Genomic DNA, 16,479 nt, shown 5'->3' with positions numbered 1-16,479 from the left:
GGCCTTCAACAAAATAAAGGATAAAATAAGAGAGGAACAAACTCCCATTAATAAGTTCAAGTCAATTAGTCCAGATGAGCTGTCTTTTGGATATAGGGAAATAATGATAGGTATAATTGGTGATCTACTCTCAGAGCTATTCAACCACCACTGACAACAATAGAGAACTCAAGAAAGTTAAGTATTATCCTAATTTTCAAATAAAGAGAAAAGAACACAGAATCTTCAAGCTATATCTGTGAACATTTCAGTTTCAATGAAAATTCTAGAATGCACATTAATGAGATGGTTAGTGAATCCGAGGAAATGGTGATCACAAATAGCCAGCAAGATTTCTTGAAGGGCAAGTCATGTCAGAGAAAGATTCTTTCTTTTCTGACAGGGATCATAAATTAACAATCAGTAAGATTTTTTAGACAGAGTCTACTTGGAGTTTGGAAAGCATTTGATAAAATAACTCCTGATAGGTTTTGTTCGTTTGTTTATTTTTGTTTTTGTAGAAAGGATGGTAAAATATCCAAGATGAGAATAAAATTATGTGGATTTAAAATTGTTTAAATGTTAGATTCAAACCTCAATGGTTCATTTTCACTTTGGAAGGAGGGATTCCACAGAACCCAGGGATCAATGCTCTCTGCTATGCTCCTTAACTTTATTTTTTTCTATAATGAATTTGAAGATGACACAAAGCTGGAAGGGATAGCTAACATACCAAATAAAAGGGATAGATTCCAAAGAGGTCTTGACTGCCTAGAATGTTAGGCTGTATCGAATAAGATAAAATTATATAGGGATTAATGTAATGTCTTATACTTGGGTTCACATAATTGACTTCACAAGCGTAAGATGGCTGTATCATAGCGAGAGCTGTCTCAGATGTCTGACACCTGAAAAAGATCTGAGGGATTTAATGGACTGGAAGCTCAATATGAGTCATGACTGTGCTGTGGAAATGTACTTTAGTCAAAACATCTACTGCAATCTTGGGTTTAAGAGAACAAAGCTTCCAGGACTAATGAAGTGTTATTATACTGTGCTTGGTCAAACAATATCTGATCTTCTGTGTTCAGTTCAGGTGGCTCATCTCAGGAAACATGTTGCTAAATTGTTTAGAGGAGGACAACTGGAATGGTGAAGGGCCTTGAATCTCTATTATATGAGGAATGGTAGACAGAATAGGGAAATACTTAGCCTAGAGAACTAGAGACTCAAGGAAAATAGTATGCTGTCTTCTAACATTTGTCTTTCTTCTGGGAAAAAAATGGATTGTACTTGGCCAAGAAGGGCACAGGTAGGAGTACTACATGCCATTGGCAAAGAGCCATGTTAGGGCTTAATGTGAGGAATAGTTTCCTAAAAGTTAGAACTATCAAACAGTAAAATGGCTGCCTTGGAATTTTGTTCAGAATTACTGATTGGATAAATTGTAATAAACCATCTTTTCAGGTATGAATTGAAATAGATATCCACATTCTGTGAAAACATTCTTCAACTCTAATCTTAGTTGCAATAACATTTGTCGTAGCAAATTGGGAAGAACTGTGAAGAATTATGAAATGGTCTTTCTAGCATCTAAGACTACATTAAGCCAAATGCAGAGGAAGCACATGAAATCTTTTGTCCCTTAGGTCAAGTAAAGAGATATTAATGGATAATATTTCCATGTTTGAAAGACATCCATATGGTGAGGATAGTAAAGGAGAAAGAGAGAAGGAGGGAGGGGAGGGAGAGAGAGAGAGAGAGAGAGAGAGAGAGAGAGAGAGAGAGAGAGAGAGACAGAGAAGAAGAGAGAAGAAGAAGAAGAAGAAGAAGAAGAAGAAGAAGAAGAAGAAGAAGAAGAAGAAGAAGAAGAAGAAGAAGAAGGAGGAGGAGGAGAAGAAGAAGAAAGAGGAGGAAGAGGAGAAGGAAAGGGAAAGGAAAGGAAGGAAGGAAAGAAGGAAAGAGGAAGAGAGGGAGAAAAACATTTGAGATGCTCAATTGCAGGTAATATAAACTTATGCCTGACAAAAAATTTGGCACTATGGTATCCTGTGAAATAAATATCCAATACTAAAAAAGGACTGGAGTTCAGTTACTTCACTCTTGTCTTTATCTTCTTTGTTTAATCATACAATACTCTCTTCTTTTATCTTTGTGACCTGTCCTGATCCCCACTGTCCTGATCCCCACCTCTCTACCCAGTAACGCCAGATAACATAAATTTATTTTTCTAGGTTAAAGTGAATTAAAATAAATTTCATTTGAGAATATTTTATTGACATTTGCAGCAATCTTCAAATAATGATATCTAGGTTTGAAATCAAGCCAAAGTGATTGGGTTGGAAATTTATGCCTTCAGATCTCAGCCTCTGTTCTTCCAGAGTCTCAGAATACATATAAACAAAGTAATCAAAGTTTGGGCAAAATTGCTAACAATATTAATCTAAGCACCTCATTTAAAACCAGTGAGAAATATTGGAATTGAGCTTTACTACACCCAAGATGTAAAACATATTAGTTACCTTAATTAGGGGACACACAGTCCTGAGTTTAGGCCAACAGAAGGGCTCTCAACTGTGCAAATATTAGCAATGTGATAAGGCCAAATTTTCCATCCATTATCCAAATGGAAGGAAAGCAGAAGCTCATCTCACTATGGACCTTAGACCTATTATTCAGATGAAGGCTTGTTTCATTCTCTAGGACAAAAATAGGAAGAGAGCCTTCCTACGTATGTTAAACAAAAAAGTCCACCTGATCTCTTAATTCCTGACCACATTTTTCAAAGGGAATGCAATGCATTTAGAATGAATTAGTACCCTTTTATCTTGTCAAAACTCACATGTAATAACAATCATTATAATACCATGCATTTGAGGGACATCTGTTTATAAGAAATTCAAGGCACTATTTAGAAATGATCTAATTAATTTCCACAGTGTTTTTCTGGGGGAGGTTGAGTTGTAACATTTTCCCTTGGGCTGTCCTGAAAATAATTTTCCAAAATCTGCATATTTATATAAATTCTACTGGTTCTATAAAATGTCCAAGAAACTGACCCACATTTGCTAGTCTTAATCTGAGTTCTTTAGGCCAATTCTCTCACCTGTCTATTGTTGATCATAGGCAGAGGCTGAGAGTACACAGATAACAATGTTATCTGACATTGACACAATGTTCTAAGATTTACAAACAGCTTTTCCAATATCTAATTCAATCGTCAAAATGTAACTTCCAAGTAGGTACCATTATCCCCATTTTACAAAAGTGAAAACTGAGTCTCAGACTTGTCTATGATACTGAAACTAGAAACTGAGGTATGATTCAAACCCCAATATTCTCATTCTCTCTCTCTCTCCCTCCCTCCCTCCCTCACTCCCTCTCTCTCTCTCTCTCTCTCTCTCTCTCTCACACACACACACACACACACACACACACACACAATTATCCTATCATGATCAGCAAAAGGGAAGTAAAAAAGGAGCTCAAGACTTCATTTCTTTTGCTTTGGACCAACCTGATTCTCATTAGGTCTATTGCCTAATCGATATTAAGATAATCAACTCATTTTGTTATTTTTCTCTTTTAATGCCTTCAGCCTGTGGTGCTAATGTGATCAAAGATCTTCCCTGCCCATTCAATAGGCCTCAGGTGGAGCTAGTTAAGGAAAGCTTGATTAGGAGAGGCTTGCTTATAGGCAGGCCCACACCCTTTTGCTACTAGGTGTTAAGCCCCAGGCCTGTACAGGGTATGTATACCCTGTGAGTAACCATTAAGTGGAGACTAGACAGCTGCAGAGAAAAGAGAGCTGCATAGACTAGAGTGCTTTGAGAAGAAGAAGATGATGATGATGAAGAAGAGAGAACTATGAGAGAGACAGAGAAGTGGAAGTGATGAGGAGAGAGCCAGCAAGAGAGAACTAGAAGGGCTCTGAGAACTGCAAGGGCTCTCAAAACTTCGGGAGGAGATGATGCAGGCAAGGAGACAGTTAGAATTCGTGAATGAGTGTATATGGGAAGGCCCTAGCAGAGGTTAAGGTTACATTATTTCTTAGCTCCTTGCTGTGATACTGTGTTTTAATTTCCTTGCTGTTACAATGAAGTGGACTTACTGGTTTTTGGATGCAATTACTGCTGTGCAGAATCTGAGTTATTGGTTCTGAGATTTGATCCTCTGGTGTCTGAATAAATATTTTACTTCTTCTGCCTTCTATACAAAGAGGCTCTTATACTTTGCAATTCCCAGACTATACAGACATATTCATGGTCACCATCGATATCATGAATCTTGCCTTGCTGACACACAGCCCTAGGGAATATTGCCTATAATTATTTTTTTTTGTGGATCATATATGGATGAAAAAAGAGAAAGTATTAGGAGCATATTTAATGCTGGAAAGGTCCTTGGGGTCCAATCACCTCATAGCTTATAATAATGTAGCATTATATGGTATGCAGTGTGTATGTATATGGATGTGCGTGTGCGTGCGTGTGTGTGTGTGTGCGCGCGCACGAGCGTCTTATGGTACAAAGCAATAATCATCAAAATTATTTGAATAGACTTTATAAGTCATCTATTCTCCTTCCTATGTCACCACTTCTCTGAATCTGTTTCTTCATTAGTAAAATGGGGGTAAAAATATGGCTCTGTCCTTCACAGGTGTTTGTTTCAGTGCAACAGAAGAGTATAGCGATTCCCGCAAGTGCAGTAAGGATTCCACATGTAAGAAGAGTGGTGTTGCAGAGTATGCATAGAAGGGAGGCTGAATTGACATCTCTAGTCTATTTTCTCTCTACCCTTCTCTAAGGAAGACTGTTATTTTTACTAGAAGGGAAAGCAGAAGACCAGGAACACAGGCTCCTCGGTTCTTTTCAGAAAGATGGGATATCAGGCTAGAAATATATCTATCTTCTCCCTTCAGTATTGGTCTAGGGGATATAAAACTCCACCTAACTTCTTTCCACTTTGTTATTTGGTGAGGAGTGAGAAGGGGAAGAAAGGACCATAAGTTCTTTATGGAAGACTTGACCCCTTCTCCACATAATGTCAGTACCTCAATGGATGCACATAGAGAATAATAAAGAAATCCATTTATTCAAATCACTAGCAAAACAGAAATCAAAGGATTATATTGGGGAATATACACCAACAATACAGACTAAAGGAGCTCTCTCATAGGGAGCAAGGTAACAGCTTAATCAAGAGAGAGTGTCCCAGATCTTACTCAGGGGAAACTCCTCAATGTCTTTAGAGTAGCAAGCTGGGAATAGGCAAATGATAGATACTCCCTGATCCTCTTATGACTTCCAGGAATCTTTCCTTCAGCAATGTGAAATGGTAATGGTCTCTTCCTTGTTCCATCTCCACGACTCTGCCCCACCTCTTCCAAAGGGCAGGGCCTTTAGCTCTACCAATAAGAAGACAGATTCATACCAATAGGTCTTAGGACAAGGGTTGCATTAGAAAAGTGACTTGTGAAGATGGCAGTTGGAAAGCAGGGACTAGCATGAGCTCCCCACTGAGTCCCTCCAAAAACCTATAAAAAATGGCTGTGAACCAATTCTAGAACTGCAGAACCCACAAAATAGCAGAGGGAAGCAGGGCTCCAGCCCAGGACAGCCTGGATGGTCTCTGGGTGAGGTCTATCCCACACAGACCTGGGAGCGGAGCACAGCAGAGCCCAGCAGCAGAGCCCAGTATGGGCGGCGCGGACCAACCAGACCAGGAGCCAGGCAAAACGGACCCTAGCACCCCGAATCAGTGAGCTGCAGCAGTTACCAGACTTCTCAACCCACAAACACCAAAGACAACAGAGAAGGTTAGTGGGAAAAGCTGCTGGGGACAGAGTGAAAAAAGGAGTTTGAAGTTCAGCCACCACCCTGGGGGCAGCAGAGGTGGGGCAGCTACAGAACTACAGCTGCAGTTGCTTCCAACCCCAGGCCCACCTGCTCGGAGGAATTAAGTGGCTGATCAGAGCTGGAGTGAAGAGCCTGATGAAGATCTAAGTCCAGTCCGGGTCAGGGGTTCTTGGAGAAGGAGGAGTGCTGGTGTTGCAGAGTTGGTACACCCCCCCAAGCTGGGAATATAGTTCTCTTAACTCTACAAGCAGTCATACCCACACGAAAAACTCAAGGGTCAAGTTATTTGGTTGGGAATATGGCCACGCAGCAAAAACACACCCAGATTCAATCTCAGATTTTGGAATCTTTCTTTGGTGACAAAGAAGACCAAAACATACAGCCAGAAGAAGTCAACAAAGTCAAAGAGCCTACAATGAAAGCCTCCAAGAAAAACATGAACTAGTCTCAGGCCATGGAAGAGCTCAAAAAGGATTTGAAAAAGCAAGTTAGAGAAGTAGAGGAAAAATTGGGAAGAGAAATGAGAAGGATGCAAGAAAACCATGAAAAACAAGTCAATAACTTGCTAAAGGAGACCCCCCAAAATACTGAAAAATATACTGAAGAAAACAACACCTTAAAAAATAGACTAACTCAAATGGCAAAAGAGCTCCAAAAAGCCAATGAGGAGAAGAATGCCTTGAAAGGCAGAATTAGCCAAATGGACAAGGAGGTCCAACAGACCACTGAAGAAAATACTACCTTAAAAATTAGATTGGAGCAAGTGGAAGCTAATGGTTTGATGAGAAATCAAGATATTATAAAACAGAACCAAAGGAATTAAAAAATGGAAGACAATGTGGAATATCTCATTGGAAAAACCACTGACCTGGAAAATAGATCCAGGAGAAATAATTTAAAAATTATTGGACTACCTGAAAGCCATGATCAAAAAAAGAGCATAGATCTCATCTTTCAAGAAATTATCAAGGAGAACTGCCCTGATATTCTAGAGCCACAGGGCAAAATTGAAATTGAAAGAATCCACAGATTGCCTCCTCAAATAGATTGCAAAAAGATATCTCCTAGGAATATTGTTGCCAAATTCCAGAGCTCCCAGATCAAGGAGAAAATACTGCAAGCAGCCAGAAAGAAACAATTTGAGTATTGTGGAAACACAATCAGAATAATGCAAGATCTAGCAGCTTCTACATTAATAGATCGAAAGGCTTGGAATACGATATTCTAGAGGTCAATGGAGCTAGGATTAAAACCAAGAATCACCTACCCAGCAAAACTGAGTATCATGCTCCTAGGCAAAATATGGACTTTCCATAAAATAGCAGACTTTCAAGATTCCTCAATGAAAAGACCAGAGCTGAATAGAAAATTTGACTTTCAAACACAAGAATGAAGAGAAACATGAAAAGCTAATCAAGAAAAAGAACAAGAAAAAGAAATTGCAAGGGACTTACTAAAGTTGAACTGTTTTGTTAACATTCCTACATGGAAAGATGATGTGTATGATTCATGAGACCTCAGTATTAGGGTAGCTGAAGGGAATATGCATATGTATGTATGTATATATATATATATATATATATATATATATATATATACATACACACACACACATATATATACATATATATATACACACACATATACATATATATGTATATATGAGTGTGTATGTATGTATATATGTATGTGTGTGTATATATATATAGAGAGAGAGAGAGAGAGAGAGAGAGAGAGATCAGACACAGGGTGAGTTGAAGATGAAGGAAGATATCTAAAAGAAATAAAATCAAATTAAGGGATGAGAGGAATATATTGAGAGAGGGAGAAAGGGAGAGATAGAATGAGATAAATTATCAAGCATAAAAGTAGCAAGATAAAGCAGTTCTGTAGGAAGAGAAGACAAGACAGGTGAGGGGGGAATGAGTGAATCTTGCTCTCATCAGATTTGACCTGAGGAGGGAATACCATGCATACTTAATTGGGTATCTTACCCCACAGGAAAGAAGGAGGAAAAAGATAAAAAAAATAGGGGGGATGATAGAAGGGAGGGCAGATGGGGGTGGAGGTAATCAAAAACAAACACTTTCGAAAGGGGACAGGGTCAAGGGAGAAAATTCAATAAAGTGGGATAGGTTAGGAAGGAGCAAAATATAGTTAGTCTTTCACAACATGAGTATTGTGGAAGGGTTATACATGATAATACACATGTGGCCTATGTTGAATTGCTTGACTTCTTAAGGAGGGTGGGTGGGAAGGGAAGAGGGGAGAGAATTTGGAACTCCAAGTTTTACAAACAGATGTTCAAAAACAAACAAAAAAATGTTTTTGCTTGCAACTAAAAAATAAAATACACAGGCAATGGGGCGTAGAAATTTATCTTGCCCTACAAGAAAGGAAACGAAAAGGGGATGGGAGGGGATTGGGGTGACAGAAGGGAGGGCTGACTGGTTGAACAGGGCAACAGATTATACACCCTCTTGGAGTCGGGGGGAGGGTAGAAATGGGGAGAAAATTTGTAATTCAAACTCTTGTGAAAATCAATGCTGAAAACTATATATATTAAATAAATTAAAAAGAAAGAACAAAGATTAGGGGTCTCCTACAATATGCTCTCAGCAGGCAAATTCTGGACCAAAAAGTGTGTGTTTGTGTATATAATATACATACATATGTTTATAAAAAAAGTGACTTGTAAATGTGACTTATTCTTTTATTTTATAAAATGTCACATAAATAGTAAAAATTTAAAAATATCATGGACTCAGAGTTTCTGGACTCAAATACACTATTCTGTTCACTAAACACCTATGATTGTGAGATAATCTTGAGACTTTATCACATTACTGGTGAAAAAATTGAGAGGAGGCATGGATCTACAACTAAAAAAAAGACATAGAATGAAAACAAATAAAAACACCCCAATTAAACAACAAAAAAGAAATTAAGAAAGTCAAATAAGTATGTATGCATATGTCTCTATTTCCTGCTTTAAAGGAGCCTGAGGCTGGTGGATCATACGAGTTTAAGAATTTTTTTAAGAGGAAAAAGTTTTCATATAAAAGGAAAGAAATAAAACTATCAGAAACAGTTGCACCTAATTACATACCAGCAAAACTTATGACTTGTAAGAAATGGATGAATATTTAGAAATTATAAAGACCCAGATTAACCAAAAGAATGAGATATTATTTGCATAACCTAGTATCAGAAAAAGAGGTATGACAATATTTAACTGTACTCCTAAAGGGAAAAAATGAAAGCCAGAAGCAAATACATTAAAAAATGAATTCTTACAATTGCTAAAAGAACAATGAATGTCAATATTCCATAAATTACAAAAATATGTAAAGGTGGGGACCTTCAAAACTCTTTTTAGGACACAAATATGGTCTTGATTCCTAAAAGGAGAAGAGTTAAAACAAAACAAAAAAGAAAACCATAAACAAATATACCTAATAAACACTAACATACATTTTAAAAATACACTACTAACATGTAGATTGTATTAACATTAATAGGCAAAACATTATACATATTGTCAAGCTTATATTTATAATAGGCATTCATGGTTGGCTCAACATAAGAATCACTATAAATAACACATATTAAATGAAATGAAATAAAATGAAATAACAATTGCAAAGCACTTAACCCAGTGCCTGGCACATAATAAGTGCTATATAAATTTTAGTTAGTGTTAATAATAATAATGATGATGATGATGATGATGATGATGATGATGATGATGGATGATGATGATTATGCCTAATGAAACACATAATATCAGTAGATGCTAAAAGTGCTTTCAAAACAAATCTAACACCAATGTCTTCTAAAAATACAAGAATAGGAATAAATTGACATTCTATTTAGTGAATTCAATTAAAAACATTTATTAATTACTGGTTTTACTTTAAAAGACCCCAGTCCATCCCCCTCAAAAACTGTTTTATATCTATTTTGTATCTGTCTATATGTTCAACTTTCCCTTTCTCTGTAGAATGAAAGCTTTTTGAGGGCAGGGCATTCTCCCCATGAGTCTTTATCTCCAGTTCCTAGCACATAGCAGGTGATCAATGAGTAATAAATTTTGCTTAGGCAAAGGTTGGACCCTTTCAACTCCGAGCCTCTATGCTTCTACTGTCTGCTTCTGCCTAGCATGTGATCTTGATACAAATCAATTCATTCTCAGTGACCCAGGCAACAACTGAACTCATGGTGCAGGGGAAATACCAGGCTGCTTCAATGGAAGGATTCCTCACATCAGCAGTTACCCACATGCAAACAAAGTCCTAGGTATGAAACCCTCTAATCTCACCCATCTCACTGAAAAACAAATCTCCCAGAATAGCTAGGACTTGGTTCTATCCATCATAGTGTTGAATAATTTTGACTTTCAAAAAATGACTATCTTTAAAAAAGCAAAAAGTAAAATTGGTTTCCCTTCAGTAAACATCATAGGGAATTAACTTATGTTATTGTTTCATATAATTTTAGGGTGGTTTGCTTTGACTTATCATGACTAGAGGGGATCAAACAAAATATCCATAGTAACACTTTCTGTGATGGCAACAACAACAAAAAGGAAAGTGGGTGCCTGCCAATTGGGGGGTGATTGAACAAATTATGGCAAATTCATGAATTGGAATACTACTGTTCTATAAGAATGAATGAGAGGTATTCAGACAAGTATGGCAGAACCCAAAAAACAATACATAAAAATGACTCCATAATTTGACTTTAAGGATCACTGAAAACAAAGCCACATTGAGTGATGCCAATACTCAGTCCTGACTACACAGAATTGATAATAAAAGGTGCCTCCACCCTTTCAGAAGACAGGAGTCACAAAATGCAAGTGCACACACTTTCTGATTCTGTCCAAGGGTAAGTTGATGTCATTTAATGGGTTCTTTTTGGCCACAGCAGTAGTGCTTATTTTCTTATGGGAAAACCAACTTTATAACCAGTCTCCTCTCCAACCCCACCCACCCTATTCATGTAAGGGACTTTTGCAAAAGAAACAAGAGTGTAGGGGAAAAGTTACCAGCCTAGCCTCTTTCCCTCCAGCAGTACCAAATGTTTCCTCGAGATTTGTGAAAATTTTCATGGTCTCTGAGCTAGGAAATCAGTAGGCTTAGTCCAATTACAAATAAGGTATAGAGAGCTTTTCAGTGAGAGGAAAGCATGAAGTTTAAAAGAAAAAAAAAGCATGAAACCTTTTTGTGTTCTTGACAAAAGAGATGAAATTGTATTGATAGGCCATGATACATTATGGCCCAGGATAGTCTTCCTTCTCCTCCTAAGAAGGCACTACAGCAGATGGTAACAAGAGTCAGTGGATATGTAGCAAATGGCAGCTATGGAGGCAGGGCAATCATAGTGAGGAGGGTGATAAAGTAGCCAACATATGGGGAGCTCTGAGCACATGATAAGGACAGGAAGGCACAACAGACAGGGTATGAGCAAAGGTGTTTCTGTCAGAACATGAGCCTCCCTTGCCTAGAAGCATAAGTTTGCCAGGCAGTGTTCCCTTTTCCATCAGCATGGAAGTCTGTGAGAGACTCTATTTCTTTGTATGCAGGAAGGATGAAAATGATTCTACTACTTGATGGTCCCTTGTCAGTGATTTTGCTGTTCTGTTCTAATTAAATGCTTTGATATTTCATTTATGGTTTTGGTCCACTCTGTATAATATCTGAAGTGCTAACAGATAATACAATTTAGAAATCCACAGGTATCACTAGAATTGCAGATAAATCAATAGGAATATCACAAGGGTCCCAAATGACTCTTTTATTGGGGTACAGTCATTTTTCAGTAGTATCCAACTCTTTATGACCTTACTTGTGTTTTTTTAAGTTAAAATAGATTTAACTAAAAGTGAAAAAATAAACTACACTATGTGTCAGCAATATTATTCAGTATTGTTTTACAACATTTAAAATAACTAGACAGTATAAAATGTCTGAGTATATACTTGCCAAAACAGATGCAGGAACTATATGAACACAAACATAAAATACTTTTAATACAAATAAAATCAGACCTAAATAATTGAAGTAATATTTATTGTTTATGGGTAGGTAAAGCCAATCTAATGTTCAATTTCTTTTTTGCAAGTTTATTTTTTATTTAATATTTTTAGTTTTCAGCATTGATTTCCACCAGATTTGGAATTACAAATTTTCTCCCCATTTCTACTCTCCTCCCCCCACTCCAAGATGGCAGATATTCTGTTTGCCCCGTTCCCCAGTCAGCCCTCCCTTCTGTTACCCCACTCCCCTCATCCCCTTTTCCCTTACTTTCTTGTAGAGCAAGATAGATTTCTATGCCCCATTGCATGTATGACTTATTTCCCAGTTGTATGCAAAAACAACTTATTTTTGAACATCTGCTTTTAAAACTTTGAGTTCCAAATTCTCTCCCCACTTCCCTCCCCACCCACCCTCACTAAGAAGACAAGCAATTCAACATAGGCCACATGCATATCATTATGCAAAACCCTTCCACAATACTCATGTTGTGAAAGACTAACTGTATTTTGCTCCCTCCTTTCCTGTCCCCCTTTATTTGGTTTTCTCCCTTGACCCTGTCCCTTTTTGAAATTGCTTGCTTTTGATTACCTCCTCCCCCTATCTGCTCTCCCTTCTATTTCCCCCCCTTTTTTATCCCCTTCCTCTTTCTTTCCTGTGGTCTAAGATAGCCAATTGAGTGTGTATGGTATTCCATCCTCAAGTTAAATCCAATGTGAGCAAGATTCACTCATTCCCCCTCACCTGCCCCCTCTTCCCTTCCAATGAACTACTTTTTCTTGCCACTTTTATGTGAGATAATTTATCTCATTCTATCTCTCCTTTTCTCATCTCTCAATATATTCCTCTCTCATCCCTTAATTTGATTTGATTTTGTTAGAAATCATCCCTTCGTATTCAACTCACCCTGTCCCTGTGTCCTCTACCTATACATGTATGTGTGTGTGTGTGTGTGTATGTATATTCCCTTCAGCTACCCTAATACTGAGGTCTCATGAACGATACACCTCATCTTTCCATGTAGGAATGTACACAATACAGTTCAACTTTACTAAGTCCTGTATGATTTCTCTTTCTTGTTTAAATTTTCACGCTTCTCTTGATTCTTGTGTTTGAAAGTCAAATTTTCTATTCAGCTCTGGTCTTTTCACTGAGAAAGCTTGAAAGTCCTCTATATTATTGAAAATCCATATTTTGCCTTAGGACATTATACTCAGTTTTGCTGGGTAGGTGATTCTAGGTTTTAGTCCTAGCTCCAGCTAGATGGTGCAGTGCACAGAGCACCGGCCCTGGAGTCAGGAGGACCTGAGTTCAAATCCATTGACCTCCAGAATATCAGATTCCAAGTCCTTCAATCCCTTAATGTAGAAGCTGCTAGATCTTGTGTTATCCTGGTTCTATTTCTACAGTACTCAAACTGTTTCTTTCTTGCTGCTTGCAGTATTTTCTCCTTGATCTGGGAGTTCTGGAATTTGGTGCCAGTATTACTAAGAGTTTTCTTTTTGGGATCTTTTTCAGGAGGCGATCTGTGGATTCTTTCAATTTCTATTTTACCCTCTGGCTCTAGAATATCAGGGCAGTTTTCTTTGACAATTTCTTGAAAGATGATACCTAGGCTCTTTTTTGATTATGCCTTTCAGGTAGTCCAATAATTTTTAAATTATCTCTCCTGGATATATTTTCCAGGTAAATGGTTTTTCCAATGAGATATTTCACATTGTCTTCCATTTTTTCATTCCTTTGCTTCCGTTTTATAATGTCTTGATTTCTCATAAAGTCACTAGCTTCAACTTGCTCCAATCTAATTTTTAAGGTAGTATTTTCTTCAGTGGTCTTTTGGACCTCATTTTTCATTTGGCCAATTCTGACTTTTAAGGCATTCTTCTCCTCATTGGCTTTTTGGAGCTCTTTTGCCATTTGAGTTAGTCTATTTTTGAAGGTGTTATTTTCCTCAGTATTTTTTTGGGTCTCCTTTAGCAAGTCATTGACTTGTTTTTCATGGTTTTCTCACTTCACTCTCATTTCTCTTCCCAATTTTTCCTCCACTTCTCTTATTTACTTTTTAAGCTCTTCCATGGCCTGAGACCACCTCAAGTTTTTCTTGGAGTCTTTTGATGTAGGCTTTTTGACTTTGTTGACTTCTTCTGGCTGTATGTTTTGATCTTTGTCACCAAAGAAAGATTCCAAAGTCTCAGTTTGAATCTGAGTCCATTTTCACTGCCTGATCATGTTCCCAGCCAAGTACCTTACCCTTGAGCTTTTCATCAGGGTGAGACTGTTTGTAGCATACAGCATAATTTGTTCTAAGCTTGGGGGGATGCGCTGTTGTTTTTAAAGCTATTTTTACACAGCAAGCTCTGCCACACCATCACTCTTCCTCCCCAACAAACTGCCAACCTGGACCAAGACTCAGACCCAAGCAAGCTCTGCACTCCTTCTTTCATCCGCTGCTTAATTCCTCCAACCAGGAGGTCCTGGGGCTAGAGGCAACTGCAGCTGTAGCTCTGGAAGCAGTCTCAGAGCTGCACCTCCCACCCTGCCCACAGTGTGGTGGCCAACTGGAACTCCTTTCACTCTGTCCCAGCAGCTTTTCCCACTAACCTTCTCCGTTGTCTTTGGTGTTTTGGGGTTGAGAAGCTTGGTAACTACCGTAGGTCATTGATTCAGGGTGCTTTGGCCAAACAGCTATGGTTGGTCTGGGCACGGCCCATGGTGGATTCTGCTCTGCTCTGCTCCCAGCTCCATGTGATAGACCTTACCCAGAGACCATTCTGGCTGTCCTGGGCTGGAGCCCTGCTTCCCTCTGCTATTTCATGGGTTCTACAGTTCTAGAATTTGTTCAGAGCCATTTTTATAGGTGTTTGGAGGGACCTGGGGGAGAGCTTTAGGCAAGTCCTTGCTTTCCAGCCTCCATCTTGGCTCCACCGCCCTACTTGTAGTTTTCTTGGCAAAGTTACTGATGTTGTTTGCCACTTCCTTTTCCAGCTCATTTTATAGATGAGAAAACTGAGGCAAGCAGGGTTAAGTGACTTTCCCATAGTCACACAGCTTCCAAGGATCTATGGCCAGATTTGAACAGAGGAAGAGGAGTCTTCCTGACTCAGGCCTACTGCTTTATCCACTGCACCACCTAGCTACCCAATCCAACATTCAGTACAGCGTTTAGGAAAATCTAAATTATGAAAATATGTGTATTAATGTTGTTATCAGCTGTTGTAGGGGTGAAAGACCACCAAGAAGAGCACACAGAATGGCTGTTAGCACAGGTTATTTTATCTGCTTTTTGAGGAAAGCAACTTTATGGGGTCAAAAATTTCACTTTAATTAAACATACATATATCATTCACTTAGTTCAGGGGGAAAAGCCAGCATGCTGAACTTCAGAGAGAATACAAACAGAAATTAAAAGCAGAAATTATATAAACAGAGAAAATACACAGAGAAATCAACAAACAGGCCTCTAGCTTTCTGACTAGGGAATTATAGGCACCAACATCTTGCTTTTCACAGCAGGTGGGGGGGGGAGGGCTGGTGGTCCAATAGATACCCAGAGCCTCCTCTGACCAAATCACAAACACTCTTCCAATGAGTGTGCCCCCCAAAACAAACTGCCAACCTCAGATCTTATTATACATGTCTCAGGGCCCCGGGGCACTTTATTTCAGTGCTAAGAAGCACTCAAACAAAAAACAACAAAAAGTCCACTTTGCTTGCCATTACATTTGAAAGGCAAGACTCATCAAAGGTACTTGATTATCTCAGCACTGAGAAGTACTCCAAAACAAAAGACAAACAGGTCCCACTTTACCTGCTCCATTCAAAGGTAAGACTCATTAAAGGCACTTGATGGCCTTAGCATTCCAAAAGAGAAAAACAGCAAAAAAGTCCCACCCTAATTCCATAAGAATATGTCATCCATCCAGTGCCTTGCCTATCAACAAATAAGCTTTCCTTCTTGTTTGGCTCTACAATAATATTCCTTTACCATTACTGATACATCCTGGTCTCTTTAGCTAAGAGGCAGATGGACTATATTACCTCCATAATCTATTCCAAGTGGAATATTCTGTGTTCCAACAATGTTTCCATGTTTAACACTGTGTAGTTCTATAATTATTTTCCTACATGTCTTTATTTCCTCCAGGATCAGTCCTGATCCCTGCTTCCCCTAAAGAGACTTCCTGACTTGAACATTCTGGAATGCCTGGCTGAGCAGGCATTTAACAGCCTAATTGACACATTTTCACCTCTTGTATAGCCAGAATCACAAACCAACCCATTTGTCACAGTGAAGACCTTTTCTTTTTGACTTCTCCCAAAGGAAAGCCACACATCTGTGATTTATATCTGAATTAGGTAAGTAAATTCCTTTTATTTTATGTCATCCCCCTGGCAACTACTATCTAGGTCATGCAAAAGGTCTTTATCCTTTTATAGGTCTCAAGAAAGAATTGAGCAACAGGGGCAGTGGGGGCAGAGCAGAGTTAGTATTCCTGTTGCTGTGATAAAAGTCCTCATGCCTTATTTCCCTCCTATGACAGGTGCTTAATGTTTTTTGGAATAAATGAATAATTTTACCTTCCTCCTATCCTCATCTTTATCCC

The sequence above is a fragment of the Trichosurus vulpecula genome, chromosome 1 (genome assembly GCF_011100635.1).
Source record: "Trichosurus vulpecula isolate mTriVul1 chromosome 1, mTriVul1.pri, whole genome shotgun sequence".
Lineage (NCBI taxonomy): Eukaryota > Metazoa > Chordata > Mammalia > Diprotodontia > Phalangeridae > Trichosurus > Trichosurus vulpecula.
The sequence above is the reverse complement of the archived record's forward strand: the minus strand, read 5'-3'. Positions refer to the sequence as shown.